Raw genomic sequence first — 9,705 nt, 5'->3', positions numbered from 1 at the left:
GGTGACTTTAACCATAAAATTTAATTTTTAATGCACACACCTAACTCACGGCTGAATTATATATCATTCGAAAGCTCAACATCTGAACTACTGTAAATTAAGAAATTATTGCGAGGTTTTTATTATTGCGAAAAATGCGATTCCTTGAGAATCGCAATAATAAGAACTTGTATTCTGATATCTTGTACATATAGCTTTGTGTAGCATTTCCTAAAATCGCAATAATTAAATTCGCATTTTTGTCCATTCTTCAAAAATTGCAATAATAAATGCACGCACTAATTTCTGAATTTACAGTATCTGTTTTGCCCAGTCGTAAAAATATCGTACGGTGCAATTTCTGCCAAATCAAGATCACAGGTCAAAGACGAATAAGTGCATATTTTCCAAGATACTTTGAAAAGTTTATTTACTGCATATTTGACTTTCATATAATAAAATCATGTATGCAAACTTTTAGCAGAGAGATAAACAGTCACTTATCAAACGCATTTTGTATATATTTAAAGCGTGTTTTTGACATCATTAATTTCTTATGATTATGCTTACTTCTAATCAAACAGCAAATCAGAACAACTCATACAGTTGCCCAATATACCGCCATCTGCGGAAACACAGTTTTTAAGCACTTCTTCCTTTTTAAACATTGTATGTGGTCAATATAAGATTAAAGAAACAAAATTCTTAAGAATGGGAAAACATTTAAAGGAAGAAAATTGATGCGAACATGCAGGAATTTAAGGGGGCGAAACTTCGACATTTCAATAGGCATTGTAACTGCCAGACTGAAATAAAAATCTTTCGACTTTTCTTATTGTTTGATTTGTAATTTCATTATAAACATTGATGTAGTGAAAAGACCTTTTATTTATATAATGTCAACCATAAAAAAAATTTAAAATATAGACAAAAATAAACAAGTGAAACTGCGAGCTACTGCCCAGATGTAAGTGTTCGGTAAACAGGAAGTTGTTGAGTGATGAATCTGAAAACGCATCACACGGTAAAGCTTACTCATATAAATCCTGAAACCAAATTTCAGAAATCCTTGAAATGTAGTTCCTGAGATAAATGTGACGAAAATTTTCAACTTCTTGAATGTCATGTGTAAAATGATGTAAGTGTTCGGTAAACAGGAAGTTGTTGAGTGATGAATCTGAAAACGCATCACACGGTATAGCTGACTTATATAAACCCTGAAACCAAATTTCAGAAATCCTTAAGATGTAGTTCCTGAGAAAGATGCGACGAAAAATATTCATGGGACGGCCGGACGGACAGACAGATGTAAAACAGTATACCCCCACTTTTTTAAAGCGGGGGTATAATAATAAATAGATTAATAAAAATTGAAATTTCAAAGAAATTCGCTTAGTAGTATACAAATTAGAATACTTGTCTTCTTGACTGCTTAAACTGCATTGTTCATTGTTTAAATGCATGAATTCATCGAAAAAGAATAATTTTGTTGAAAAAATTATATTAACTCGCAATGATTCTAGCTACAACTAGACTTCCTGAATAGCTTGAATGACTTGTTCCTTTATTCACACGAGGATGACTTCATACAAGAGCTTCTTAGGACGAATGAAAAGAAGCTACCATTATCTATTAACTTCACTTTCTACTATATAGTTGATGTCCTCTCACTGAATAATGCAAAGTTTGTGGCTATATATCCCATCGAAATTGAAAAAAAGACAGATACAGTTTAGTCTACCACATATCTTGACTTACATCTAGAAATTGACGATGAGAGTCGGTTGAAAACAAAACTTTACGACAAAAGAGATGATTTCAGCTTCACAATTGTGAACTTTCCATTTCTATGTAGCACCATTTCAGAAGCGCCTGCATATGGAAAATATATCTCCCAGTTTATACTATATTCCAGAGCTTGCATTTACTTTAATGATTTCCTTGATAGTGGGTTGCTGCTCACAAGAGAGCTACCAAACCAGAGTTCAAAATGCGAAGTTGAAATCATCCCTTCGAAAATTTTATGAACGCTATTACGAGTTGGTTGACCGTTATGGAATATCTGATTCACAGATGACGACGGATATGTTCCAATCGTCGTAACCACAATTCCGTCCTCTCTGCCTCGAATATGACCTACCGAAGTAGACTTATCACCGGGTTTGTAATTACACGAGCCACAAGACGGGGGCCACATGTGGAGCAGGATCTGATTACCCTTCTGAAGCCCCTGAGTTCACTCCCAGCTTTTGATGGGGTCTGTATTGCTCAGTCTTTAGTTTTATATGTTGTGTGTTGTATACTGTTGTTTGTCTTTTTGGTCGTTTTTTCGCTTTTTGCCCCGGCTTTGTCAGTTAGTTTTCAACTTATGTTTTTGAATGTCCCTTTGAGATCTTTTGCCTCTCTTTTAGTAATGAAAGTTTTAAAAATGGTCGAATGTACCATGATTACGAATAGGTCATATATCACCGTGAGCAATTTTTTGGCGATTTTCATTACTACAACTAATACTTTTTAAAGTAAAAATGATACCAAATGGACAATCTTAAACCATGGACCAAAGAAACTTAGATAAAACCACGAATCAATGAAACTTAGATAAAACCATAAATAAGATGGACTTCGAAAAAAACCATGTTTTTACTTCAATTAGCTCGTATATTTCTTTTATGATAGAAAATTATTGTCCTCCCTTATATTGAATTAGTGATTTGCTATCTAAACATAGATTAGGATAACTATTCGAGATGGCAGTTTTTTTGGGCAACTGCAAACACTTCAATATAAGGCTGTTCAATGAACAATGTATATTAATTGCATCTTAAAATTATGAAAAAAATATTCCTTGACCTAAAAACCATACATTTATTTGATATTGAGGAATTTGAGCATACAAATATCGATCTCCCAAGATATCTTTTGCTTTTAGAGCATTTTCCTCATTTTTGTGGGATTTGTTAAGAATTGAATTTTTCAGGAAATATTTCGCAACTAACCTTTTAATTTTTGTTTCAGTTGGAATTACTGTATCATTTTATATAAGGTTCATGTGATCTTTCGGAAAATTTTATTGTACAAGAACCAGAAAATGGCTTTTTGTTTAATTATCGCAAAAATCTGGAATGTTTTTTCTTGACCTTTGAACTTGAACGGAAATTGCACCGTACGATTTTTTTTTAAGAACGGGCAAAACAGAAAGTACAGATAATAAGCTTTCGAATGATATATAATACAGCCGTGTGTTAGGTGGGTGCATTAAAGTCCTTAACTAAGAGGCTTTTTGACAAATGTCACTCGCCTATAGTGAATACGATACTATATTTTATACGATGGAATTACGACTAAAAAAAAGATGTTTGTTAATGAGATATTTGGTGTGCATTGTATTACTACGATCACACATAAAAAACCAGTATCAGGCGTTTTACTAGGTTTTCATCTTCATTCAATATCGATTTACGTTCTTTAGAATTATTTCCATTGGTGAACACTTTTTAAGAAAATGCCCATGGAAATATCCAAAGGGCAAAACGTCCGGATGAATGAAGATAATAATAGAAAATAATGGAGAGTTTAAGCAAAAATTTACGTCACTGGTGTATTTTAATACGAAAGAAGAACAATTTCTGTTGTTAGATAACTGTCATATAAAAGACTGAACTTGATCAATCAACATGAAATCGATAAAGTGTTCAGCAGACCCGGGAAACAGTGACGTCAGATCTTGACAATCGTTTTACAAATTTGTTATTATACTTCAAAAGTTATTGTTGTTTTTTCTTATTTAGAATTTTCCCAAAGATCCCAAATCTTCCACCTTGTGTTGTTTTATTATCAATTTCAAAGTTTCCCATTCTATATCAGTCTGTGGCATTCCCAACTAAAAGGAATATTCAATAGAATTTTATATTGATGCTTGGCCGTAATTCTGCTTTAAAATGTCTTTTTTTTAATAAATGATGCGATAATGAATACCAGCATATAGAAGACCTATATATGACAGTTGTTTGTATAGGCAAAATTGGGTGAGCAACCCAAACATACATAATATGTTAGTGTGACCATAATTGGGATCCAGCAGCCAAAACATACATCACAGACATACATATAACACAACCGACTAGAATATTCAAACAGTCATTCAAATTAATCTAACAAAGACGCAAAAAAAAAAAAGCTGTAAAAATTTGATGTGTAAAAAAATGTAGTGAAGCGTACCATATTCCATCGAATATACAGTTAAGGCTGGTTTATCTGTCACAAACAAACTGATAAAGCGTCCTCTATCTCATTATATTTTAGTCTTATGTACATCTTATCTTCTATGAGTTCCAAGTGGTGAAATTCAAATCAACCCTTCAAATTTTACTTACGCCATCACGAGTTGGTTGACCGTCATGGAATATCTGTTTCACATATGACGACGGATATGTTCCAATTGTCGTAACCACAATCCCGTCCTCTTTTCCTCGAATGATACCTACCGAATTAGACTTATCACCGGATTTGTACTTACATAAGCAACATGACGGGTACCACATGTGGAGAAGGATCTGCTTACCCTTCCGGAGCACCTGAGATCAACCCAGGCTTTTGGTGTACTGTTTGTATTTTCGTCGGTTTTCGTTTTTTGCCATGGCATTGTCAGTTTCTTTTCGACTTATGAGTTTTAATATCCCTTTATTATCTTCCGCCTCTCTTCTAAAAAATATCGAAACGAAGATATTGTGTAGATTCTTATCCTAGGTCGAGAAAGCTCTATTTTTAGGAAACACACTGATTAATATAACTATTATTATGTAAAACAATAAAAATGGTATGTAGTGTTCTGTAGACTGTTGTCTGTCTTTTAATGGTTTTCCCTTTTTCACCATGATTTTGTCGCTTTCTCTTCGGCTTATGAGTTTTGAAACATACACTATGAAACAGGTATTATAGGGATAAGTAAGTCAAACTAAATTTAATGCAAGCACTTAGTACATTATGAAATTTCACTGCTTGAGATAAAACACATATCAATTTAGACGTTAAATTCGTGAATGTTCACATTAACAGGAGTATGCTCCTTACACAAAAACTGCTACTGCAGAAGTATAAAAAGATCGACTGATCGACATTACATAAATTTAACAGTCACCATTACGACTGCTTGCAATTCACAATTTGTCCATGTCACCTTCACTAGCGACATGATTTCGTGGCCTTAGATCTTTAGATACCAGAATAGTTGTCTGATCTGTAATTTTACCGATTGTGTCATATTGCTGATTATGACATTTGAACTGAGTGTATATTCGCATGGTAGGTGATGCATGCACAGCAAGAGACGCTTACCCTATCGACACACTTGGTTAAAGTGCTATTGGAGTTCATGCAATTCCCTCGGGACTTTTTGTAAGCTTGATTTTTAACGTTTTAATCGATAATAAGATTTTAACACTGCTGACATGTTCCCTGTAATAAGGCAAGATTTCATTATATGATTTCATTCCCATGAATTCTGTATCTATACATGGGCTTATTGAAATTTCATTTAAATTCAATAAACGTCCTTTAAATTCCAAACAAACACTTAATTTCAGATTTACGACTCGGAGTAGATATAAGGCCAGAGTCCAAACAGATACAATTACTTTATTAAGTGTACTCGATACATGTCTTTTTAAACTTCTTCAGTTATGCTAAAAAATGAATCACACTTTATAATACCAATAAAGGTACTAATCTTATAACTTTGTGCGTCCAATTTTACCTTCACCAGGAATGCTCAAACCTCAACATTTGAATGTCAAAATTGAAACGCCAATGTAAGGAAACAAGATAAATGCAAATAAATAAAATCTAGCTTGTCTCATGAAAAAAATATAACCGAAGTTTAAAGGGACCAAAGGGCAATCGACTAAGTAAATAGAAAGGAATATTCCAAATCTGAAAGAAAATTATAACCAAAAACCAATTATATTAGAGAGAAAGCTTTAAAGTGAATAACATGCACTTACTTAAACAGGATTGAATTTGATACTTAAGAGCTGCTACAGCAGCTACAGATAGAAAATATATATTTTCCCCCTATTTTATCCGAACATGGACGAGCAATTTTATTTTTTCTTCTAGAAATTTAACCATCCAAAGCACCATAATGGAAAAATAATTAATGCGATACTACACGTTACTCAATACATACATATTTAAAAAGTGCTTACAAACTATCAAATGCTCGCGATCATGCGAGTGAGTAGAAATACAAAAGATTAAAGAAACACACACAATAAAAGACTAATTAAAAAATCAATGGTATTGGTATTATAGACAATACCAACAAGGCTACATAAAATAATAATAGTCCGACACTGCTATTTAATGGTCCCAAAAACGCTGTTTAATGTCAGAGAAAACTCCGACTAAACACTACATAATCATACTGTATCAAAACATCCTCATATCTCCGATTGTATAATTTCCTTTTAAGTAACCATACTAAAAATTTAGAAAACAATATCTTTAGTACAAAAGGACCGAATCTGCCGGATTTTAAGGAAAACGCGTGGTTCAAAGATACAAAAGGGATATTCAAACTCAAAAGTCGAAAACAAACAGACAATGACATAGCAAAAAGTGAAAACGACCGAAAGACATACAACCTGGGGTGATCTCAAGGTATACGGAATGGTAAGCAGATCCTGCTCCACATGTGACACCCGTCATGTTACTCGGATTGGTAATCGCGTATCATCTAACCATTAGACATAAACAAATTTCGTCAACCATCAGAAACTTGGCCGAGTGTGAAATTTTGAAAATTAAAACACGTTTTTCACGACAAGGATAGACAAGACTGTTACCAGTAAAAACAACACAGACATTGAAAAACTAAAAAGCAAAGAACACAGCTTCAAATTAAAACAGGAGCAACATGAACCCCTTTCAAACAAAACTAGGGGTAAACTCAGGTGCCCCGGAAGGTTTAGCAGATCCTGCTCTACATTTGGTACCCGTCGTGTTGCTCATGTAAGTACAAATCCGTTGATAATTCTAATTCGGTAAGTCACATTTGAAGAAAAGATAATGGGATTGTGTTAACGATAACTGGAACATATCCGTCGTCATCTGTGAAACAGATATTCTATAACGGTCAACCAACTCGATATGGTGTCCGTAAAATTTTCGAAGGGATATTTTCAACCTCACCACTCGGAAACCTTGGTTTAAAAGCTTCCTTGAAAGCAGCATCCCTCTATCAAGGAAATCATGATAGGAAATTCAAACTCTGGAATATTGTATCAACTGGGAGATATATACTCCATATGCAGGCGCTGCAAGAAGGTTGCTACATAGAAACGGAAAGTTTTCAATTGAAATGCTGAAATCATCTCTTTTGTCGTAGATGGGAGGACATCATCTATATAGTGCAGCGTGAAGTTAATGATAATGCTAGCTGCTTTTCATTCTTTGTAAAAAGATCCTGTATGAAATCATCCTCAATGAATAAAGGAACTAGTCGTCAAGAAGAGGAGCACAGTTAGTTTCAAGTGGAATGCCAATTGTCTGCTGAAAAACACAACCTCTGAACGTAACAAACATGCTGTCAAAAAGATATCAAGCATCTTGAAAATGTCAGTCTCAGACCATTTTGTGTTTGAATCCGAGTAATTTATTTACCATTTACGACTTATCCCTCCATAAGACAAGATACTTTTATCTACGCTGGTCATTCCATTTTTATGAAACAAAGCAGGACCAATTTTTTTCAATTTGTCTTTTAGTTCGGGATAGGGAATACTTTTGTAAAGGGTAAAAAAACCAACGGTTTTGTAACTATTTCAAGAGGAAAGAGACTTAGATTGTATGAACTTTAATACATCTTTCGAATGTTTAAGTATCCACATCTGATTCACGCCACCGCTAGAGTATGTAGTTTCACAATAACTTTGAAGTCAAGCTTTGATTGCTGATAAGTTGATGTTAATAATTTAGAAAAGGGTTTTGTGGAGCACTTAAAAGACCCAGAAGTATATAACGTTATTTGTAAGGACACTTATGAAGGTATCCCATACAGTGAAAGAAGATCCTGTTCTTCATCTTTGTTTGAAATTCCAAAAGAGCATAGAACAGAACTAAGATTATTCATGATTTCCTCAATGATAAGAGTAGTGGGGGTATATGTTGAGTTTTTAAGTGAATTGTCAATTACTGACAACCTAGCATATTTGTCAGGAAGGTACGACAGGTGCTCAAACTGAGATATGTATATATATATATTAGATTGTGCATGTTACCTTCGCATTAGCGTATAAACTTATTAAAGGCAAAAACTTTCTTCGAGTTTATTTGAAAATGCATTTTGTAGGTACTTTTGAGAATTAAATTCTCCTAACTTTATAAAATTCTGTAATTCACAAATATTCATATTAGATACATAGATGGAAAACATATCCAGTTGTGTATGAATGTTGTGTAATCTGCAAACCCGGTTTATTTTTTTCGTGTAATAAATGTTAAGGTACTGATGTTATTATTCAACTATTACTTTTGTCCATTACAACGGAAAAATTCAAACATGTATACGTACGATATCGATTGATTTGTCAAAACAAATGACTGATATATTGATGTAAAGTTTATATCCCAAAACAGGGTAATCTTTTAACCTTGTGCAATAAATCAACAGAGAGTAATCTGTGAATATTATCAGATTTTTTTTTTCAACTAAACGGGCGGAGCTTACCTTTTAATTTGCATAAAGATATTCTATTTGAAGACGAATGTAATAAGAACGAGGCTGTAATAATAATTATTGCTCATGTCTAATCACCTATCAGTGTTGCAACAGCAATAAAAAATAATAGAGTGTAAGATATGGGACGAATGAAATATTTTAAATTCTAGTCACTTTTATATGTGCTTAAGTGTTTTTAAGTTTCGGATATTGCATTGTTCTGTTTATATTCCATGAAAACTTGACGTGTCAATGATTATACAACTGCATACCAAATATTATGCAATAGACCTTGACTGAGTGGGTGGGGCAAATTTATTTCCATGGGAATGAAATGTGCCAATGCTTAAACAACTGCATGCCAATATCAGTGACTCATTTATAGATACTTCAACAAATTGTTGACATTGTTGCTGGACACAACAAATTTAAGTCTCGCTTCTTTAAGGCGAGAAAAGGGTACACCTGCTTTATTTTTTAAAGTAAAAGATTGGCTGTGTCTGTATTTTTTATAAGAAAAAAAAACCGTTATCATCACAAATATTGACTGCTTATTTCTTTTCTATGAAGTTCTCTTTATCGAAAACAAATCCTCTTCCGCATTGTTTTTGGGACTTTCTGCAACATTGGATGAAATATATACCAACTCCAAAATCAGTTGTGTGACAAAAACAAGTCAAAAAATTACGTTGGAATTGTCGAACCATTTTTCATATCTGATTTGTGTATGAATCACCAGATATCTAAAGGGGGAAGCAACTTTGGAAAACTTGGATTTTGTTTTTTTCACAAATGTTTCTGTACAATACAAAAATATTATTATATTACTGAAAAGAGGTTACTAATTTTTGTATAATAGTTGAGATGCTGTCTCCTTGACTTTAAATGTATGGAATATCAGTATCTCCATGGTTTTATCTATCGAAGGTCTTTCTAATCATTAACGATGGTCGTTTAAAGCATGCCTAGTAAATTCAACAAAGACAAATAAGCAAACGAATTTGACATCT

The sequence above is a fragment of the Mytilus californianus genome, unplaced genomic scaffold (assembly GCF_021869535.1).
Source record: "Mytilus californianus isolate M0D057914Y unplaced genomic scaffold, xbMytCali1.0.p SCAF_4, whole genome shotgun sequence".
Lineage (NCBI taxonomy): Eukaryota > Metazoa > Mollusca > Bivalvia > Mytilida > Mytilidae > Mytilus > Mytilus californianus.
Note: the sequence above shows the minus strand (reverse complement) of the source record.